The sequence below is a fragment of the Balaenoptera borealis genome, assembly GCF_965194805.1.
Source record: "Balaenoptera borealis genome assembly, chromosome: 4".
In the NCBI taxonomy this organism is placed as follows: domain Eukaryota; kingdom Metazoa; phylum Chordata; class Mammalia; order Artiodactyla; family Balaenopteridae; genus Balaenoptera; species Balaenoptera borealis.
This window is the reverse complement of record NC_138861.1, coordinates 99,327,694-99,351,140: the sequence shown is the minus strand read 5'-3', so window position 1 is coordinate 99,351,140 and position 23,447 is coordinate 99,327,694. Positions and strand designations below refer to the sequence as shown.

At 44.4% G+C, this 23,447-nt stretch overlaps 1 long non-coding RNA gene across 2 annotated transcripts in view; it reads left to right on the top strand.

Moving 5' to 3' along the window:
• LOC309627353 overlaps positions 1-20,418 on the top strand; it is a 54,367-nt gene extending 33,949 nt beyond the window's left edge. The window contains exons 2-3 of one of the 2 annotated variants that reach the window (XR_014243696.1): positions 6,211-6,325; positions 17,462-20,418. This is a non-coding gene — a long non-coding RNA (uncharacterized lncRNA). Of the gene's footprint in view, positions 1-6,206; positions 6,326-17,461 lie in introns of both variants that reach the window. The other variant, XR_014243697.1, reaches the window with a different exon arrangement.
• The last annotated feature ends 3,029 nt before the right edge of the window (positions 20,419-23,447 follow it).

Below are 23,447 nucleotides of genomic sequence, written 5' to 3'. Positions count from 1 at the left end.
ACTAAAATTGTTCTTGGTTCATATGATGGAACTAAGTAAAGCAATATTTCATGGTGCTATTCAAAGAACCTTCTCAACTGTTCAGGGGTTAAGACTAGATGCACTGTTTGCCCAGAGGCTCTTCAAAGAGGGAAGCATGAAAAGCCTGGGAGTGAGTGGGGTGTTCTAGTTATCCATTGCTTATAACAAACTATCCTGAACACATAGCAATCATTTTATTATATCTCATGATTTTGTGTGTGAGGAATTTAGGCAGGGGTCAGCAACAGTGCCCCATGTGGCATCATGTAAGATCACTCGGCAACATTCGGCTGGAGGCTGGGCTGGCCAGGAGGGTACAAGTCGGCTTTACTCACATGTCTGGTGGCTTGGCAAGTGGGATGAAAGGCTCAGCTCAGCTGGGACTGTCCGCTGGAGTGCCTATGTGTGGTTTTTCTCTCAAGGTGGCCTCAGGATAATTGGTTTTCTTGCTAGGCAACCCAGGGCTGCATGGCCATTTATGACCCAGTCTCAGAACCATATAGCAGCCCTTCCACCCTATCCTATTGGTCCAAGCCTACCCAGATTCAAGAGGCAGGGACACAGATCCCACCTCTGGAAGGAAGGAGTGTCAAAGATTTTGCAGCATTGTTTTAAAACTGCCATGAGTGTGGATGTGGGGAGACTCCAACAGGAAGCCCCGTGTATCGGGGGAAAGACTATGTGCCCATCAAGCCTGAAGGGCATGGTGAGGCTGCAAGTGGGAGGATGAAAAGTAAGGTCAGAATCTATCAGCAAGAGTCAGAGACTACATGATAGGAAGAACTGTTGGCATCACGTATTCAGAAGAAAGATCTATGAGCAGCAAGAAATGATGGCGTTTTCCTTTAGAAGTGGCGCAGTGCCTAGTGTGTGATATGCGTGATATTGCCCATCAGAGGAACTCATGACATGCGTGACATTGCCCATCAGAGGAACTCATGATCGTTGCTACTTTATGCTCGGACATCTGAGCAAGTTTGATAATGTGGTCACCGGAAATCAGCATTTCTTCTTCTCAGCAGCAACTCAGCCCTTTTTCTGTTCCACAGATCCCTTCTGTAAACTCTGACCAGGGATCACTGTGTTCCTGGCCTTTCCTCAAACAGAGGCTTCTGCTCAGTTCCCCGGTGCCCCCCTAGCTTAACCTCAGGGGCCATGGGGCAGAGGGCCATGGACAGATTTGGGGCTTCTCTGGCTTCTTTAAACACCCAGTGGACCTCCATCTTCCTCAGCAGGTCTCAGATCTGTGCCCTGAATTCTGTCTTCCTTTATTATTTCCTCCACATCCTTCTGTCTCTTTCCTATTCTGCTGTTCCCATCCCCACATTCCAGTTCACTCAGGGACTTCTTGAGGCTTTCTCTGAGCTGATATTTTTCACCCCAGATTTCCCCACTAGCAACTCTCAGGATGGTTAACTGTTGAATTGTCAGGAAATTTGCCAGCTGGTTGATGTCACATGGATAGTTTCAACTTGGCCATGGTAGAGTAGCTATAACCCAGCCCTCCCTACCCCAGAGCCAGTTGTTAAACACTTACCAGCACGTTATTGCCCACTTCTTTATGATTTTATTTTCTGTCCTCTTGCTTCAACCCACCTCTGTCTGAATTTACTTCAGAAATCACCATTTCCACTCACTGTGGAGTCACGGAACATTTGCATTTGAAAATATAAAATGGTTAAGAGCAAGTGGCTTCACCTTCTCTAAGCTCTCATCTCCTGTCTGTAAAGTGGTGATAGCAACATCTTCCTTGGAGGTCGTGATGGGACGAGTCCAGGTCATGTAGGTCCGGGCTCAGCAAATACTTAACACTCGTTGGCTCTTGTCACTGTGCCGGTCCCCGCCCCACCCAGACTCAGGTTACTCCTTTATCCACTGATAGTTTTTGGCACTCTCGTGTTCTATGAAAAGCTGGCACTAATGATTCATCAGTGCAGTGTGTTTTAAGCTGACAAAATTCACTTCCATGGTGGAAAAAGCTCACGACAATCAATCCACCCTCGTTTATACTTCTGTGATGAACTGTGAAAGCCAGGTCTCGTTCTGCAACGCTAGATCCTGGGCAGTTTGAGGGATCTCAAACTGTGAATTCTTGGATTGTTATCTACGTTGTCATTCTTTCACTTGGACAAAGCTGTTCTTCTGGGAATACCCATCTGGCACGTGTCTATATTCAGCTGTGCCCTAATTTTGTAGGAACAGCTTCCCTGAGTTCATTGTGCATTGAGGTCAGATAAGAATCATTTGGGCAAAACAAGTTGTCCCCTCTTCTCCAGAGTCTGAAAAACGCACATCCCATCCTATGCATCATCTGACATGCGTAGTGGCTGTTAACATGTCTTGCCCAATGGAATTCATATCTGATTCTTCCTGCAAGGCTAATTTAATTTGGAAAAGCCGTTTTTTTAATCCTAAAGTTATTACATTTGATGAGATTAATTGCCCCCGCTTTCAAAAATGCATATTTCAACGGCTAACAAGGATGTCAAGAAATGCATAAAATAAAAATATAAGGCAGGAAAAAATAGCAGTTATTTGTTTGACGTTGGAAAGTGCCAAGGTCCTTTAGTCTGCTGCTTCATGGTCCCAATGGACCATTTAAATGTAAAGCTAGGTTTACTGAGGTGTAATTTACATGCAGGAAAATGTAGCTATTCTGATGTAGAGTTCTATGAGTTTTGACAAACACATGTGCTGTGTAATCACCACAATCAAGGTATAGAACATTCCCAGTCCTTCTCCAAATTCCCTAAGGCCCTTTGATGCTGACTCCCCTCCCCCATCCCCAGGCCCTAGCAATCACTGATCTGTTTTCGGGCTCCATAGTTTTGCCTTTTTCAGAAAGTTGTATTAATGAAACATTACACTCTGTAGCCTTTTGAGTCTGCCTCCTTTTACTCAGCTAATGCATTTGAGATGCACCCATGATGTGCCTGTACCGGTGGCTTGTTCTTTGTTATAGCTGAACAGTATTCAATTGTGTGCATGTACCACGGTTTGTTTATCCATTCACAGTTGAAGGACATTTGGGTTGTTTCCAGGTTTGTTTGTTTATGAATCAAGCCACTCTAAATATCTGCATACAGATTTTCATATGGACATAGGTTTTCATTTCCCTTGGGTCAACCCTATGGGCCATTTTCTCAGCTCCCCCAAACTCCTGTGGCTGCTTCACATCTGCCTGCATTATCCTCAGAGCCCCAGCTTGGTGAGTTGAGCACCGTTCTTACTTCAAGCCGAGATGTGTGAATTCCAGAGCCAGGGAGCAGTTTTAGAATTTAGGTCTCTAGACAACTGACCTACCCTCTCCTCTGAGGAGACAGGGAAATAAATAAAATGCAGAGAAATAGATGAATGATAGATAGAGGGAGGAGAGGTGGGCAAAATAAGGCGAGTGAGCACAAGACAGATCTCCTACATCAGGTGCTGTAATTAAGGGCTTCTTCTTAATTAGCAGCCCAGCTGCCTATAAAATTGAATTGTGTTTCTCTGCTTATAAACTGGAATTGTGACTCACTAAGTTATGATTTGCTTAAATCCACTCTTGCCATTTGTGTGTAGGAGCTAATGTATTTATTGCAGCTGATATCTGGACTAAAGTGAGATGATTAGGAGGTCTCTGGTCATCAGAGATTTCTATTAATAATTCGATTTGAAGAACAATAATAGCTAACACTGAGCGCTTGCCATGTACCAGATACTGTTCTAAGGACTTTACATATTCAAACTCAATTAATCCTCATGACAACCTTAAGAGCTAGCGGTAATTTCCCCCACTTTACAAATTTTATAGAATCTGATGCACAGAGAGGTTGAGGACCATTAGCAAGTGGCAGTGCTGGTATAAACACAGGCCATCTGGCTCTCCAGCCCAATTGCTTAACCATGAGGCTATCCTGCCCCTAAACTCCTGCCACGAAGAGCCAGACACTTCATGTGTCTTCTCTGTTCTTCATACCTGCCCAGCAAGGTGACTCTTATTATCCCTATTTTACAGATGAGGGAATTGAGACTCAGAGAAATTAAGTAACTAGGTCAAGGTCCCCGGGCCTGTGGGTCATGGAATTGGGAATGGAATCCGAGTTAGTTCACATGCTCTCCACCACTTCTTCCTGCCTCTAATAAAATCCTTTGGCTCGCCATGGACTTGACCTAAGTTGAGAGGCTGTCGAGGACATGAAATGAAGATGAATCTGTCTGAGGCTGTGTTAACCTGCTCTCCAGGCTCAGCGCGTGCTGCCTGCGTGTTCCTGCCGGGACCTGGCTGCATGCGGCCTGCTAGCCCCAGAGAGGAGCTCTCTGGGGACCAGGAGTCAAATCGTAAAAATATTCTTATTTTTTCCCAGGACTTTTCTCAAACAATAAACTCCCTTAGAAAAGTCGGGGGGAAAACACACACACACAAATAAATACTTATTGAGACTATATTTATAATAGATGTCTTTTTGCATTCGACTCAACTTTCCTTAATAGGCTGCTTATTCTGGGCATCATGCTTGCTCTAATTAGTTTTTTCATCATGTGATGGTTGGTCTCTGGAGGAAGACAGAGCTTGAAAGCGTGAGCCGCAGCCATATTTAGCTGTAAAACCACCAAATAAGCTCATCATTGCCTTGGCTGTGCTTCTGTGAGGTGGAGGTGAGGGCTGGCCCAGTCCTTACAAATCTCACCTTGCATAAAAATGCCCTGACGTTGGAGATGCTTGGTTTTCATTATTTATTTTATCGTCAAGGGGCATCTTCTCTGTGCTCAGCTCTGCGTTCAGCACTTTTGGACTTTTGCTACCTCTAGCCCCCACAGCCGACTTTCTGTACACATCTGTCCCCCTACTAAATTATGGGTCCCTGAGTGTAGGGAACTATGTCATCAGGGATGAATTGGATCTGGTTTCCTATCATCCAGGAGCCCCTAGTTTAGTAAGAGAAACCGACATATATATAAATAATTTGAAAACATGGTACTCTGTGATAGTGCGATAGTTTTATAACAATAATAATTAACATTTGAGGAAAGGGTATCATGGTCCTGGCCCTGTGCAAAATCCTGCAGTGTTTATATATATCTTTAATCCTTAAGGAAATCAATGCTGTATCAGTTACCTGTTACCATAAAAGGCTGTGTAACAACCATAAAACCTCAGTGGCATGCAACAACATTTATTTTTGCTCACAAGTCTGAGCATTGGCTGGGAGCTTCTGCTTCTGGGGCAGCGGGCTGTTGGCCAAGGCACCTTGGCTGAGTTCTCCCATGCATCTGGGTGGCTGGGGGCTGGCTGGTCTGAGAAGGTCTCAGATGAGACACTTTGCTTCCATTTTACTCTGTCTCTCCTCCTCCAGCAGGCTAGCTCTTGCTTATTCTCATGGCAGAGGCAGGATTCCAAGAAGCACGTGGAAGCACACAGACCTCTAGAGGACGAATCTCGAAACTGGCACACAGTCAATTCTGCTTCATCTGCACTTGGCCAAAGCAAATTTGCAAGGGTAACCTAGATTCAGGGAATGGGGGAGAGGCTCCACCTCTTAAAGAGAGGAGCTGCAGAGTTATTCTGTGAAGGGCAGGGATGCCAGAGCAGTAAAGAATCATAGTAGACATTTTTGTAATCTACCACAGGAACTACTATCATCCCCATTTTACAGGTGAAGAAACTGATGCCTAAAGAGGTACCTATGCTCACACAGAAAGTACTGGCATCATAAAGAAAAGGGCTATGGAAGTACTGATGAAGGAAGAGATTGATGCTTTTATGACAGACTTGAAATCTTCTTTGGTGTGGGGATAAATCAGAACTGGGGCACTGTAGCAGGTGCTGTTGATGCCTCACCCCAGTTCATACCAGGACCACCTTTGAGCTCACCAGCAGCTGTGGGGGGCAGCCTGCAAGCTTCTCACCTCAAGGGACTCTCTGCTTCTCTGCTTGAGGCTTTCTCCAGGGTCATCAAAGTTTGCTCTGTCTCCTTGCAGGGGAGCCTGCAAGTGTCAGAGTTAATGACCCCAGGGGCAACCCTCAGCCAGCGTGAGATAGGAGCTAAGGAATCCATACCCCAGCTTCCCCATCCTGGAAGGTGGAATAACTCTGTGGCACATTTTCAAAGTTCCTCAGATGACCCCCTTGGGGACTGAGCCCCAGGTTACTCTCAGTAGTAAACTGCTCATTAACGCACATCTTATCACTCTCCTCTTTCAAGGAAGACACCTGCACCCAAGCCCTTGTCTTAGGGTCTACTTCTGCAAGAAATCAAAGGAAGACACCTTGAAGGACAGACAAGATGTTGACAAATAGAAGAAGCCTGGTGCAGTGTTCCAGGTAGAGGATCTCATTTGATAAGGTCTTGAAACTGTTCTACACTCGTCTATTTTGTTTGGTCAGAAGTACTTTTCAGAACATGGGACTGGTTTTGAAACATGTAGCGCACAAAGCAAACATGAGGGATACCACTTAGCTTGTTACTCATTAGGCACATTAATGTTTTTTTGCTTCTCAAAAAATTAACTTTTCTAGTTATAAAAGAAATGCAGGCATATTGTAGAAAAATTGGAAATGCAAAAGAAAGTAAAAAGAAGAAAAACACATAATCCTACCACACAGAGGCAATTCCCCCTAAATTTTTTTCTATATTTTCTTCTGATTTTTCTTGTATGTATATTTTAATAGGTTTCAGGTATACTATTTATTCAGTTTTGGACTCTTCTTTTCCACTTGATATCAGAGCAAAAGCATTTTATAACATGATTAATACATTTCCAGAAATCTAACTTCTAATGGCTGCTTTATATGACAGCATGTAGAGGTGGCATAGATTTACCTAACCATTCTCCCAGTTCTGGACATTGTGTCTAAATTCTCCTTGTGCAAATAATACTATATTCACATCATTGTGCAATCACATTTTATATTAATTTCAGATTATTCCTTTTAGGAATGATTCCTAGAAATAGAATTAGTAGGTTACAGGGTTTAAACGTTTTCAAAGGCTTTTGGCCACCAAAATCTTAACTTTAACATTTAGGTTTTGCCCAGCCCAGTTATCTGTCTTAGTACCTGAAGAGGGTTTTAATTCAGAACCTTATTCAAACAATCAATGTATATTTATTGAGCACCTATTATGATCAGGCATGGTTCTCAGTACTAGAGATACCAATGAACAAAACATACAAAAATCCCTCCCCTGGGAAGTACAAGATGAGCCTCAGACATCTTCTAATGAATACTAGAGCGTAAGGAGGTGCTTAAAAAAATGATGAGTGCATGTAGGGAGGACCCAAGAGCCTGCTTGAAAGGGTTCCCACCAGCAAAATCTGGGATAATGTGAATATCAAATAATTAAGGAAAACAGTGAATTATAAACTATTGAAAAAATAGAAATCAATGAATCCATAGTAATAATAGGTAGATAAACAAACACACAAGGGAGAAGGGAAGGCTCTTGCTTATAGTAAAATGCCAAATTCTCACCAGCCAGTGGGCAGGGAGTGCTGAAGTGGGAAATTACCATTTTATTACTATCATAATAAAGATTGGCTTAGGCAAGAATCACCAATAGATTAAATCTAGGAGGTAATTTTCACAAGGAACAGGAGATCTGCATGTCCTTAAGTGTCTCTCTAGAGACTGGTCACCATTTGCCAAGGAAAGAACAGTAACTATTCAGTGCAGAAATCACACAACACCTCGACCAAATGATAAAAATTGATATCACCCATGAGGGCCAGAGAGATGGTGTGTGCTTTCAAATGTCATTCATTGAGAAGGACACATCAATGATGTATTCTGGTCGGGAATGCCTAACCTGAATATAACTATGAGGAAATATCAGACCAATCCCAAATGAGGAAAGTTCTATTGAAAGAGAGAGAGGGAGAGAGAGAAGCACTATAGTCTTCAAAAGTGTCAGTGTCATAAAATACAAAGAAAGGCTGAACTGGGGAAAAAAATGCTATAAAGAACAGTATTAGGGCTTCCCTGGTGGCGCAGTGGTTGAGAATCTGCCTGCCAATGCAGGGGACACGGGTTCGAGCCCTGGTCTGGAAAGATCCCACATGCTGCGGAGCAGCTAGGCCCGTGAGCCACAATTACTGAGCCTGCGCGTCTGGAGCCTGTGCTCCGCAACAAGAGAGGCCACGATAGTGAGAGGCCCGCGCACCGCGATGAAGAGTGGCCCCTGCTTGCCGCAACTGGAGAAAGCCCTCGCATAGAAACGAAGACCCAACACAAGCCATAAGTAAATAAACAAATAAATAAAAATTTTAAAAAAAATTGTTTAAAGAACAGTATTAGGTCAATTGACATCATTGGGTCAATTATCAGTTGGAATACCCTAAACACATTAGATAAGAGTTAAATTCACTGAGGTTGATAACTGTGTTATGGTGATTTAGAATATCCCAATTCTTAGGAAATACACACTGAAGTAATTAGAGGTAACAGGCCATGATGTAGGCAACCTACTCTCAAATGTTCAGAAAAGTATTATGTAATTATATAGTATGGTTGTATAATTAAAATAATCACATGTGTTTTATATATGAGAGGGAGTAAATTATAATGCATATGAATAAAATGCCAGCAATGTGTCAATCTGGGGATAGGGCTCATGGGTGTTCCTTGTCCTATTCTTATGTTTGCCATTTTTCTGTGCGTAAAATTATTTCCAAATCAAAAATTTTGATCTCATAGAGCCCACATTCATTAAGATTACAAAAAGATTAGGGGAGAATCACTGAATCCACACACTGGAATGAAAACTGTGTTCAAACACTTCACTAAATGTTTGCTTAAGCATCACCAGCCTTCCAGTGTTACCCTCCAGTACCCTCTCTCTAGGTTGGGATGGGGTCCTTAACCAGTGGGGTGTATGTCCTCGGCCTGTGTTCCACTTCTTCATGGTTGTGCCCACAACGTCTCATCCCCCTATTGTTCTGCATGATGATATTTCCTATTTCAGGGCTATATTGGCCAGTTTCTAACCAGGACAGCGGAAAGCTTCTGGATATTTAAAACAGAGGGAGTTTAATGTGGGGAATTGGTTACACGGGTGATGGAAATGTTAAGAAGACAAATGGGAGATCGAGGTGGCCCAGAGATTTGCAACAGCAGAAAGCCACTGCCGCCTCTGAGCTGGAGGGACAAAGGGGGAAGGCAGCGTTGCTGGAGCCCAGGGGCCGGGGTCACCTGGAGACACAGGAACCGCCACAGGCCTAGCCGGCAGGAGCTGGCAGCTCAGACACAGCCCTTGCTAGAGGAAGTCCCTGCTTCTCCCTCCTCCAGCTCCAGTCTCCCACGACTGCCTCCCCGTGGCTGAGCCCAGGGCAGCCTGGGAAATGCAGCTGCAGGGTCAGCCCATCTCTCACCCTCTTAACACAGACGGCTTGTGGGAGGTAGAGCAGAGCAGGAGGAGGAGGAATGATAGATCTTAGGGCAGCCACTCCTGTGGCCTCACTGCTATTTGCAGAAAGTTCTTGGCGTTGGCATCCACAATGTTCAAAATCCCCTCTATGTATATTGTCTAGGGAGGCTTGGCCTCTCTCCTGTCCTTTTTGTAAATTTTTGGTCTAGGTTCTTGGGCCTGTGACTCTGTCTCTATTCTGAGCCCTCTCTCTGTTGGCCATGAGTCCTCTCAAGTCGACCTGTGTCAGCCGTGGTTTCTGCAGCCAGGCAGATCCCTTTGAAGTCCTGCATAGTTTTCACATTAACGTTTATATTGTGGCTGCACCTTTGAGGGTGCTAACCACGCACTTCTCTCCCTCTCTGAGGTCTAGTCACTGTTTCCCAAACACTATCTGTAATCGTGTGAGCAGGATTTTGCACCCCTTTGGTGGGAAGAGTCTCTTTTTACTTGGGACCTGAACTGAAAGCAGAGTTCCCCATTGGGTGGTGCTATGGCCCATCCTGTGTCCCATTACTGAAAACAACCCTAGCGTCACCACTCAAGGGTGCTGCTGCTCTGACCACCTCAGGCCCGACGGCTTGTTAGCCTGAGCTTTTTCATGGTCTTCTGTCTAAGAGTGGAAACAATGGACTTGACTTCCCATTTTTCCTGGAAAATTAATTGATTCTTTCCATGTCCATGCTAAGGATGGCCAGAAGATTGAAACAGGCACATATTGGAAATACCACTGGGGGAAGGGCAGGTACCCCTATCTCAGAGTGACTAAATGTCAGCGATCTAGATGTCCCCGATTCTCTCAGCCTGCAATCGCCTTGTCTTTAAAGATTTAAAGATCAACTCAAATTCCTATCTCACTTTTGCCAGAAATCAGCATCCCTCCCAACAAACCATACTATTCTCTGTGACTTTAAGTTCCTCCCAGTCACCTCTGGCTTCAGTTTCCTGCTTCCATTTGATTCTCAATCTCCATTCTTTGTCCTCTATGCTGTTCCTTTTCCACATTGCCCGATCGGTGTCATTCTTAACATCATGCAGGTCCTTGACCTTGGAGGCCATGTGTTTCAAATGCCGTGTCCTCATTGTGGCCAGGGTGAGAAATGAAGACGTGTTGTGTTCAGGTTCATTGTTTCGGGGTTTATCTGGGATTGCAGCCAGTACTGCTTACTCAAGTACATGCACTTCCCTAAAATCGCATGTTGACACAGGCATAGCAAACTTTTACTGAAATTTTGAGGGTATGGGGGCTGCTTTTTAACTCAGTGTAGCACATGCAAGTGCATATGCATACATACACACCCCAACTTAAAATTAAACATTAAACATCCCTATTAAGTCCATTGGTCTTTCTTGTACCATGAACTTCTTACTGGCCAGTCTTCCATATGAAGACATGATCTCTCCCCATATTCTCCATGTGTTTCTTTTTTACATCTCTTTTTTCTTATTTCCTCCATTTTAGAGGATAGCCTCCAACCCAGCCACCCTGTCTTTATATCTTCCTAAGCCAAGCAATTCACTCCCCCCCACCCTGAGTGCTAGCCTTCCGTAACCAGAATGGTTTATCAGAATTTTCACTAAATAAAAGACGGTTCTCTCTCTCAGGTACCCCATGGCTAATGTATTTGTAGAGATGGGGTGGGAGTGGGGATCAGAGGGGAGAACACAGGAAGGGGGTTTGACAAATGTCCCTTGTGAAGGGGACAAAATAAACATGTTAAACTTGAGAGTAACCTGGACAATTTTCTGCTCTCCCAAATATCTACCTCACAGTCTCTAACTTGGTGCTTTGTTCTTTTGGACTCTGAAAGTTTTTGGTCTTCAATAATTCTCTATTAAAATGCAAATACCTACTGGGAGTTGTTAAGCCTTATCAGTTAATAGTTGACTGTTGCATGAGCATAGGATCCTGCTTTAATGGGGCCAGGATGGCAGAGGGATGGGGTGATATTGTGGAAGGACAAATAGATATAGGAAGAAGGGGAGAGAATATTTACTGAAGGGGTCATTTGGGGGTCTTTCTTATATTTTGACCAGAACGAACTCAGCTCACCATTTTCCGTAGCCTTTTCCTTTGCCTTCTCAAGAGGAGACATTTTTAAATGGTTGGTTTATTTCCCCTTGACCTGAGAGTAAGTTGAATTAAGGAGGGATGCTGGAGCTTCTCTCCTTTGTCATGCCTAAATTAGAAAGATTAAAAGTAATCCAAGGAAATAGCTACAACAGAACCCCCCCTCCAGTTTAAATTTAACTCTGTTTGATGGCATCAGTCCCGTGGCAAACACGTGGCTTTGGTGGCTCAGTGGGTGGCAGCAGAGCCTGGATATGGCCTGGATGATGGTGTGCTTCTTCCGTGGTAGGAGGTAAGCCAAATTCCTACCAGCGCCCATCAGGAAGGACCAAAAGAGAGTGCAGATGCACACTGCCAATCAGTTTATTTGGGAGGCAACATCATTTAAAACTAAGGATATGGGGGAGCCAGTAAAGAGAAATGAGTTTTGGTGGAGTAAAGGTTGGGAACCGTATTAATACCAAACCCTCCACTAAAATACTGCACAGGCCAGGCCAGTGTCCTCCGATCCAGACCCCTTTTTTCCCATTCCTCCCGGGAAACCACAGAAAGCTCACAACCTCCAGAAGAAATGAAGGTATTGTGTCAGCTGAGTCCCAGCAGCCTTCCAGCTAGAGCACCTTCTGCATCACCTGTGCGCTCTCTACCTACTGTGCATGTCTTCTCTCCCCTGCTGGACCGTGAATGTCTTCAGCAGGAGCCAAGGCTGCTTCATCTTCAAGTGCAAGTCCAAAATGCTTTCAGAATAAATGCATTCCTAGAGAATAAGCAACAATGCGGGATCATTCCAAAGCAGAATGTGGAAATAAATGAAATCTTTGCCACCCTCCCATCCGTTTCCCCCAGGATTCAGTTTTCCCTTTCAGTGTTAATATTAAAATATATAACAACCAGAAAGGCACCAGCACCAACCAATCAGAATAGAAGCAGGCTTGCTCAGAAGCTGAGTCCTGGGCCACCTGCTGTGTGGGATTAACCCTTTAGTTCCTGGAGCATCAAGTTTGGGAAACGTTTGCCCAGTTGGCTCAGGATAGCATCAATTTACCCACCAATGTGGAAACGTTCCAATAGTTTAACAACCTTATGGCTATCCTGATGTGTCCTGCCTGAGTACCAGCCCCTGCCCCGTTCTAGGTACTCTGCTCCCAGCTCCAAAGCTGGGGTGAAGCTGGGCCTATGAAAGCTCTACCTTGCATTGGCCTGTGCACTTTGGTTGGGGGGGAGCTGTCAGGGGGCTCAGTCCTAGAGCAAGAGGTCCAGGGCCTGGTGGCTCAAAAGGCAGTGTCTGTGTAGCTCTGAGCTGGCAGGACAGGGCACATCTTTTCCTCAGGCCCAGCAGGCATATGGTCACTGGCTTTGGTGCCAAATTCCCTGCAGCTTGTAAGAGCTCCAGAGAAAGGCTTGCTATGACACTAAGACATCAGCTTTCTATTCTATTTTTTGCCTTGCTTATTCCCACTATTGAAGAAAAAAAAAAAAAAAAAAACACTTCCCTTCCCCCACAGCCCTCATCCCCCTAAAAAATTTATCTTTAGGCAAACCCAGTTCTACTGCTAGCTGCTGAAAGAAAGGAAAAGAAACTGTTTTAGTTGCATGCATATTAGATCCAGTGTAGGGTTCACTTTTACTACCTCTGTCCTCATTCATGCATCAAAGCTCTCAGTCTAAGACAGGGTTAGGGGAACCCTGACTCTTGCTGTGTTTGAATGTAATTGTGAACCTGGTTTGGGGGGAGACAGGAGGAAGAGAGCAAGAAAGTGAGCTATTTTCAGTTTGTCAAAAATCCAAATGGAAATTATAGATGAACACAGCACCCTTGTGTGCAACTAGAGAAATTCAACTTGAGCCAGCTTAGGGGGAAAAAAAGTGGAATTAATTAGCTCATGAAATCAATCCACAGGAAGAACTGGGGTGTGCTGAGCCTCAGGGACCGCTGGGACCAGTGCCTTAAATGTCACCAGGACATTCTCAAATTTTCCTAGCTCTCACCTGTGCTCTTCTCTGAATATGGGCTTCATTCTCTAGATCGGTCGTTCTCGACCAACGGTGGAGAGTGACTTTACCCTCCAGGGGACATTTGGCAATATCTGTGGGGAGATGCTACATGGCATCTAGTGGGTAGAGGCCAAGATGCTGCTATACATTCTACAATGCACAGAATAGCCCCCCTAAAACCACGGATTATCTGACTCAAACTGTCAATAGTTGTTGGGAAACCCTGGTCTAAGACCGGCTTCTTCCGTGTGGTTGGAAGCTGGCTGCTCCGACGCCTACATCCAACAGCTTTGGTAGCCCAAGGGGGACTGAGACTTTCTCCTTCTGATCCAAATGTCAACAATCCCAGGAAAGCTCCCTGATTGGCCCAGCTTGGCCCAGAGGCTCACCCTAGACTAGTCAGTAGGTCCAGAGAGGTGGGATTTTAAAAGACCAGAGAAGCCCTTTCTAGAACTTCATGGTTGAAGTTGGGAAGGAGCTTTCTCAGAAGTAGGAAAGTAAACGGCAGGGGAAAAATGACAATAAAGTTACAAATGCTACTACTGAGTAAGTTCAGTTTATTTGGGAGGCAACATCTTTTAAAACTAGGGATATGGGGGAGCCAGTAAAGAGAAGTGAGCTTTGGTGGAGTAAAGGTTGGGAACCGTATTAATACCAAACCTTCCACTAAAATACTGCACAGGCCAGGCCAGTGTCCTCCGATCCAGACCCTTTTTTTCCCATTCCTCCCTTGAAGACAATTCCTGGGGGACCCGTTCTCGCTCAGAAACTATGGGTGGTAAGTGGCTATTCAGATAAACTAATTATCACTAATGTTTAGCTAGCTAATGAGTTATTCTTTCCAGATGACATAATGCCTAACCCCATTACAATGTGCATATCCTTTAAAAGGTCCTTAAAGGAGGAAATAATGGTAGAAATTTCAGGCAAATAGGAGCTTGGTGGGAAGGTATTTTTGTTTTGGTGTCCTCTAGATTCAGGAGGTAGCAGGTTACACTATAATTGAATAAGACATGTTCAAGGTCAACATATTCTGAAGTATGTTCTATGGAACACTGAGTCCCTAGGATGGTAGAAGGTATTATTGAAAATAAAGATTTCATAATCAAGTCAGTTGGGAAATGCTGGTTTAGATGACATTTAGTGGGTTTCTTTACTATAGGACTCAGAGCTTTTAATAGTATGGGTGTTGTGATTCTCAAGAAGAAAGTATATAGTATGCAGACTTCCCAAAATTTTGAGGTCAAGGAACCCCCTTTGTTGAGACATATTTTACATAGTGTGACCAGTCATATTTTACACCTGCTGTCCTTGCATAATTGCTAAAGGCATCTACTTTAATTCCTCAAAGTGTACCAGTTTGGAGAGTGAATTATATGGTCACCCTATTCTAACAGAAACACACTTTGGAAAATGCTTTTCTATTGTCATCTTTATTTTGAAAGAGCAACTTTTTATACCACCTTCGATCAGCCTTAGAAATTCTTCTCACTGGAATATTTATCACTACTTGGGCATCAAACTTAGAGTGGATTCTTAGTTCTCTCTAGATGAACACAGCATGAGAATTATCTGGAACAATGGTTTTCCATTGTCCCCCAGAGCACAATTTAGAACACTAAATTGACCCCTCCAATCAATGTTAATATTAGAATCCCAGAATCAAAGCACAGACTTTTAAAATTAGACAGACCCTAAGGTCATTGCATTATTTTTATTTCTTTATTTATTTATGGCTGCATTGGGTTTTCGAGTGGGCTTTTCTCTAGTTGCGGTGAGGGGGGGCTATTCTTCGTTGCGGTGCGCAGGCTTCTCATTGCAGTGGCTTCTCTTGTTGCGGAGCGTGGGGTCTAGGCACACGGACTTCAGTAGTTGTGGCTCGCGGGCTTTAGAGCGCAGGCTCAGTAGTTGTGGCGCACGGGTTTAGTTGTTCTGCGGCATGTGGGATCTTCGCGGACCGGGGCTTAAACCCGTGTCTCCTGCATTGGCAGGTGGATTCTTAACCACTGCGCCACCAGGGAAGCCCAGGTCATTGCATTATTAAGGAATTGTTTGTAAGAGACAGAAACTCAAATTGAACAGCCAAAAAAGAAGGGAAGGAAGGAAGGGAGGAAGGGAGGAAGGAAGAAATTTAGGGAATAAAATTCTAGAAGCAGAGGACAAAATTCAGGAACTAGAACATCTTTGAGTCCCTTGAGGGCTGGACCCAGTTTCTTGCTGTTTCAGGATTCCGTCTCCAATCACGGTTTGTCTCTGCCTTAGCGTCAATCTGTCCCACCTCAGACCATGTTGCCTCTATAGATGCTGGTGATTACAGAAGACAAATTTATGTCCTGCAAGTATTCACATAATAAACATCAGACAAAACAAAGACAATCATTTAAAAATTAGAACCATGAGCAAAAACATTAAGCAATGTAGAGTGGTTTCAAAGGAGGACAGGACAAAGGGGTTTTGTTTTAAGGTCAAAGTGTAGGACAAAAACCAATTCCTGTAAATAATGACCCTTGGAAGTCCCTTAAATCACCTATAAAGTACAGTATATATGGTTTTACATCCTCAGCTCTTGATATGTACAAATGACAGAGGCATGCAGTAATGTGCAGAAAATAAGGAATAATGTACAGAAAAATAATGAGTACATGTGCAAAACATAAACTTCCAGACTTTTTACTTTCATAGAAGAGAGCTGAGAAATGGAAGAATAAAGAAGAAAATAAAGGAAAACTACAGATGGTTTCTTCAACTGAGCACCAGATCAAGTACTCAGTTTAGAATTAAGGGGTATTTTGTACCAAAAAAAAATGTGTCTTTAAATACTAGATGATATTTAGGGCAGAGACCATGAAACACTTACAGGGAGAAGAGCTGCATTAAGTTTTCAGTCTCATGCTCACACTGAGCTTTGTTCCCTGATGGGAGGTGGGGAGGAGTCATCTGCCCTATTTTGACTCTGTTTACTTTTCCTTTTGGTTTTCTTCCTTTCCTTCCCCTTCCCTTTAGCCCTCCCTCTCTCTCTCCCACCTCTCCCCTTTCCCTTAAGCCAGTGTGGTAGGCAATGTAATATAGTAGTAAAAAACACGGGATATGGTTGCATCAATGTAAGTCCCACCACTCTCACTGTGGACCTTGGAAAAGTTACTTAGTCTTTCTGTACCTCATGTATAAAATGGGGGCAATGATAGAACATGCCTCTGTGTTTTGTGATGATTCAACGAGATAATTCATGCAAAGCACTTAGAACAGTGAAGATACTTATCACCACTATTACAGCTATTACTACTGCGACTACTATTAGCACTGTATGATAAAGCCAAGAGGGTCTCACTTCTCTGGGGACCTTTATTTAGTTCCACTTTGTTCATTTCCTCCCAGTCCCCAGTGTTTGTTTTGTTTGTTTTTCTTTTAAACCCATCTTTGACTGGTTTGTGCCTTATGGAGAGAAAGCCTCTTTTGATTCTTTCTTCAGGAGTTACACTCCATTCCTCATTCATTCATTCAGCATATGTTTATTAAGTGGCTTGTATGTCCCAGGCATAATTCCAGGTGCTGGAGATAGAGCAGAAAACAAATCAACACGAATCCCTGCCCTTGGGAGCTACTGTGCCAGTAGGAGAAGGAAGCTGTGAAGGGGAAATTTTCAAGCTCCCTAGTTTATAATTCAAATTATGTTGTCTTTCTCCCCTCTCCTGCTCCAGCTTGCTTGTCTCTAATTTCTTGATGCCACCTCTTTGGTTTATGTGTGAATACCCTAGGTTGTCCCAGAAAAGATTTCAGGCAGCTTCCTTGACTTTTAACCTCATTGCTTCCAAATGACTTGTTCCGTCCCCTGCCACGTGCAGTGATGTTTTCCTAGATGCTGTTCACCTTTTCCAAGCTGGATCCATCTCCTGCCTGGTCTTTCAGAGTCCCTTCCTTTGGTGGAGGCAACAAATCCCAATTTAGTATCACTTGTGATTATAATTAATGTGCTGTTTACTCCCTCTTCCAGATCATTAATGAAGATGTTAAATGAGACCAGAATGAAACCGTGTTTCCGTGGCATCCTGCTAGACACCTTCCAACAACTTGACCCCCTGCCATTTGCTGTTTCATTACCCTTTGTTTACCTTGTGAGCCCAGGCCCTTGCTTCTCAAAGAGGCAGAAAGCTTGATATTTCTACTGCTGCAGAGATGCCACTTAAAGGTGGAGCTATTAAAACCTGGCAGATTGTCAATACATCCTTTTGAATTTGAATTAAATGTGGATTATGAATAGAGCATTGTCAGTAAATACTTGGTTGCTCTCCCTCCTCTCAGATGCCTTTGTTTTCCCTGGACTTTCTGCAGCTGTTCTGTCTTTCCCAGAGCAGAGAAGAGAAGATGGTTGGATCAGCTTAACTATGAACTGGAAAGTTACTGTTACATGTGAAGGCTGTGCTAGATGGATTGCATTCATAGCCCCTGTTTTTCTCCCTTCCCTGTAACCATGCCCTCCCCATGTAACCCTGCAGAGCCCCCTCCCACTCTGATTCTGGCCCAGCCATGTGACTTTCTTTGACAGAGGGATTTTAGCAGACATAATGCAGACATCGGCTTGAAAAACGTCACTGTATCTCTCTGCTTGCATTCTTGCACCTTCCACCACTGTGGTGAAAACAGGCCTGGGAGAGCCTGTTGGAAGATGGGACACACAGAGCAGAGCCCAGTCACCCCAGCTGCCCAGTCAGGACAACTAGCTGACCTCCAGATGCACAAACAATAAGTATATTGCGTATGAGGGCTTGTGGTTTTTTGTTACACAGCAGTAGCCATGGTAATAGAAAGCTGATACAGTAGCATACATCTGGAGTCTCATGGCCTGGAAATGCACTGATTTCTTTTTTCTTTTTTTTTAAATGAGGGGCAGATACTATTATTTTTTTTTAATAGATTTTTATTGGAGTATAATTGCTTCACAGTACTGTTAGTTTCTGTTGTACAACAAAGTGAATCAGCCATATGCATACATATGTCCCCATATCCCCTGCCTCTTGAGTCTCCCTCTCACCCTCCTTATCCCACCCCTCTAGGTGGTCACAAATCACGGAGCTGATCTCCCTATGCTATGCTGCTGCTTCCCACTAGCTATCTATTTTACGTTCGTTAGTGTATATATGTTGATGCTACTCTCACTTCGCCCCAGCTTCCTCCTCCCTCTCCCCATGTCCTCAAGTCCATTCTCTATGTCTCCGTATTTATTCTTGCTCTGCCACTAGGTTCATCAGTACCATTTTTTTTAAGATTCCATATATATGCGTTAGCATACGGTGTTGTTTGTTTTTCTCTTTCTGACTTACTTCACTCTGTGTGACAGTCTCTAGGTCCATTCACCTCACTACAAATAACTCAATTTCGTTTCCTTTTATGGCTGAGTAATATTCCATTGTATATATGTGCCACATCTTCTTTATCCATTCATCTGTCGATGCTTCCGTGGTCCTGGCTATTGTAAATAGTGCTGGTTTTCCACATAGTGTGTTCTTGATGCAGTCCTTTATAAGAAAGGAGAAGGAAAAGTTTTCTAAGTAGAGATTCGGAAGTACAGAATAGATCCTAGCATCTGGCCTCAGGCTTTAAAGAGCAAAACCAGAATACAACTTCCATTGTTTTCAGCTCAAGATTGTTAAAGCAGGTACGGAGCACAGGTACTGTGTGTGGCGTGTCCTAGGAATTCTGACAAGTACAGTCACCTTTATGTGGGGAGGGGCTATGGGAGCTACAGCATTTGCAGTGTGCTGAGAAACTCCTTTTCCCAGTGAAGACAGAAAAGGGAAATGAAGGCTGTCGCAAGAAGAACACGAGTGCTCTTACTCCCACTCAACCCTCAACAATTGTTTGCTGCTTCCCTTTCAAATATTTACCTCCTGAAACTACCCCATCACTCAGCCCATGGTCGAAAAATGTCCCGTTGGTTTGTGGCAACCTAGTGATAGGCGGCCTTAGTCGGATGGGCTAAGCCTGGAAAAGCTCTGTGTATGCTGCTGTTTATACTTCCTGAGTGGAAGCCACGTGCTCCTGAAGTGTGGAAGAAGCAGCCTCTAATTGCTCCCTGGGGCCTTTCTCAGCCAGGGCCCCTCTAGGCTTCCTCTTCACGGCTAACACCCAGCCCTAGGACCTTGCTAGCAACAGCAGGGTGGGCCTCAGCCTGTTAGACAGGCAGAATCCCAGGTCCCTCCCAGACCCACTGAATCCATATCGACATTTTCACAAGAACCACAGGGGATTCATGTGCACGTTAAAGTGTGAAAAGCAACGCACTAGGGGAATTCAGAGCTTTTCTAGTGTAGTAAGTTATTTCTCTTGGGGTCAGCTACCTCCTCTAGATGGTGGGCTTCTTGAGAGCAGGATCACATCTTTTGGATTTCTGTATCCCCAGCACTTCGTGCTGTGTTTGAATATAGTAGGAGCTCAAAACAAACCTGTTGAACCGAAGTGAGGGGATGTTACTGGGCAGCCGGACGCCTCAGGCTACTCCACTCCCTACAGACACACCTTTTCTCTCCATGATTCCTGAGCCTCCTGGAGTGGATGCCACCTTGAGTGTGCAGATTTGCCCAAACGAAGCAAACTCTGCACGGGCTCTGGGCGGCTCTGCTCACTCCAGGGATTTAGGTTGGAACATTGTGATGTAAAGCACGGCATCAAGTGCCTCGGAATAAGCGATGTTGGGACCAGAGTCCTGCATATATTGGAATGTCAACACTGGACCTAAATTAGGGCCCTGGTGAAAAACTTGCTAGACCTTCAAGAGAGGACATAGAAATAGACCAGCGGGCAGGAAGGGAGAGAGAGTGAGGAGGAGGATGGTAAGAAACCAGGGGAAATGACAGTGAGGGAGGAGAAGGAAAGAAAAAATAGGTCAGAGCTTATGGGACCTAAATTTTACCTTCTTATTTTCTAGTGGAACTTGGAATTTTTTCACCCCCCCACCCCATGGTATCATTGACATTAAATATCCAATCTCCTCAGGCCCACATCAACTTGAGTAATATACTACAGCCAAGGTTGGCTGCATCTGCTCTGTTCCCCCTTACTCAATTCAAGTTAAGAATGCTCCCACCATACATTACTATTGGGATTTAAAAAATGATTTATTTTGCTACACAATTCAGACCTTTGAACCATGCTGGATGCTGGGTGGTTTGTTGACATAGTAGTTAGGGATAAAAGGAGAGTTTGGGGGATTGTGGAATTTTGACTTTCTATAAATCACTAATTTTATTGTAGTAAATAGAGGTCACCTCCTGGAACTTCAATAGCCTGCCTTGAAAAATGGTATGAAACTATCAAAGTCCATCAAAAGGAAAAATAGGACAAATGGAGTAGAGGGGAAAGAATATTTTCTCAGTTTCAGCCAAGGCCACGCAAGAATATGGTCAGTACGGTCAGAGCTACTTTTAAGAGGTCAGCCAAAAATTTTCCCTTGCTTCTTTGAGCATATTGTGTATTACCCCTGCCCCAGATGAGAAACTAAAGATGAAGAATGGGGCAAAGTAGCTGAGGAGGGTGGGGCCTTGGATGTTCAGTTCTGCCCTGAGCCTAGAAAGGCTTAGGCCAGAACATACTCCAAAACCTATGCCCTGACTTGGCTGAGAATAACAAAAACCATATATGGCGGGATTTGCAAACACAAATACAGATACGGGGGCCATGGAGGGCAGGTAAATGATAAACCAGACTGGGAAGGGTCTATTCTGAACTGAGATACTCTAGCTTGAGTTATACAACACATTTTCAACTGCCTTCTTTCTTGATAATAGAGGCAGTAATGAATGTTCCATTTCCCAGCCAAACTTGCAGCAAGGTGTGGCTGATACAACTCACTTCCGACCTTTAAGATGTTAGTGGAAGTCCCTGGGGAGTCTTCCTTTCTCATATGAAAGGACAGCTTTGCCTGAAGAGATTTTGTCCTTTGCCCCTTTCCGTCCTCCACCCTCTTTTCTTGTCTGAAACACATATGCTCTAGCTGGATGTGCAGCAGCCATCTTGAGATCATGAGGTCCAAACACCACATGCTAAAGATGGCAGAGCAGCCAGACAGAGGAGCCTAGGTTCCTGATGGCATTGCTCAGCCTCGGTGCCAGCCTCAGACTTCTGAATCCTGGACATCTCATCTTGCTGCATGAGAAAAACTAATCCCTTGTTTAAACCCTGGTGGTCAGATTTTCTATTATTTACACAGTGATATACTGCCCCCTAGCTCTATCCATTGTTGACATGTAGGAATGATGGCCCAGTGTTGCCAGATCTGATTTTTCAAGAGAAGATATAAGTCTAGATTACTTTTTTACATGGAATTTCCCAGTTGGCAGTGGGAATTGAGCCCAATGGAGATAATTAATTGAATTATTTGAAAACACACTTCCAATTTTTGTGACCTCTGACTTATAGAATGTTTACTCTGGGCCAGGTATGATGCCAAACACTCTATATATCAATAGATTATCTCATTTAATCCTTACAACAATGTTGAAAGTAATGTTATTATTTCTTCTGTTTTATAAGTGAGGAAACTGAGGCTCAGAGGTTAACTTGCCCAAAGCCACAGGGCTAGTAGGGAAAGTGCCTGTCTTTGGAGCAGGCATGGCTAATTATTATTGAATCAATCATCTCTTACCACAGTAATGCTGCCTAACAAACAGCCCCACACTCGATGGCTTACAATCAGCGTTTATTCTCATGCTTCCAGGTCTGTGGGTTGACTGTGGTTTGGGTCTCAGTGACTAACTCTGCTTCAGGCTGTGGGTTCTGTGGGACTGGCTCCAGGCTGGGAATCAGGTTTGGGTTGACTCTATGTATATTCATCCTGGGGACCAGGTGAAAGGGCAGTGGCCACACAGGGGGGACACCAGAGTTAAGGACTAAGCCAAACGGGCTGGCGCATGTAAAGCCTCTAGCCTTGTTGTGGCTAGCGTTCCATTGGCCAAAAAAGTTTTGAAGCCAAGCGCAACATTGACAGAGCAGGGACATAGACTGGGCCCACGGTGGGAGGGGAAGTAGGTATTGCTCAGCGACAATTCAAACAATGGCAATTATGCTACACAGCCTCAGGAGAAGCTGCCTTCGTTGTCATGAAACAAGGACTCCTTTTGTTCCCGTTGCCTGTTTGCAACGCTGGCACATGGTACACAGACCTGGAAAATGGGGCATGAAGCCATCCGAACTCATCTAAAATCATTTCGTTTCAGAGCTGTCATCACCCTCTGACGATGTTACACCCTGCAAATTGTGGTCCAGCTCTAGCTTCCAGGAGGCAACTGGCAGAAGGTGGGGAGGAGTCGGTGGGAAGGTATCCCAGCTCCTTTCTGAGGGAAGAGCTTTCATCCCATTCCAGTTTTAACGTCCCTCCCCAAACACGGGCTTCATGCAGAGAGATGGATGTGCTACCTGAGAGAATCCAACCTTGCCAGTTCTTTAAAGCAGAGGTTCTCAACGGGGACAGGGGTGACTGTGCCACCAGGGGGCACTTGGCAATGTCTGGAGGCATTTTTGATGGTCACAGCTTGGGGAGGGAGCGCTACTGGCTTCTAGTGTGTACAGGCCAGGGATGCAGTGAAACATCCTGCAATGCATAGGACAGAATTACCCAGCCTGGAATGTCACTAGTGCCAGGTACTCTAGAGACGTGCTTGTTGGCCTCCCAGTCATCTCTGCAAGGGCTTGATTTAATTTCTAGGTATCATTTGGTTTACCTTGAGAAGGGGTGATGTACACACATCACAAAATTCAGAAAGTGCAGTAGGGTCCATAGGGAAAGTGCGTGTCCCCTCCAGCCTCCCGGTGCCCCTTCTCCTCCCCACCGCTAACCCTGGTTCCTTATGCTGTTCCCTCCAGACAGCCTCTGGGCATGTTTGAACAGACCCTGTCAGTGCCCCACTAATGTCCTCCCTCCCCTCCCTTCGACACCCCAAAGGCTGTTCTCTGTGAACCCTGAGATTTCCCTCCTGGGCCTATTT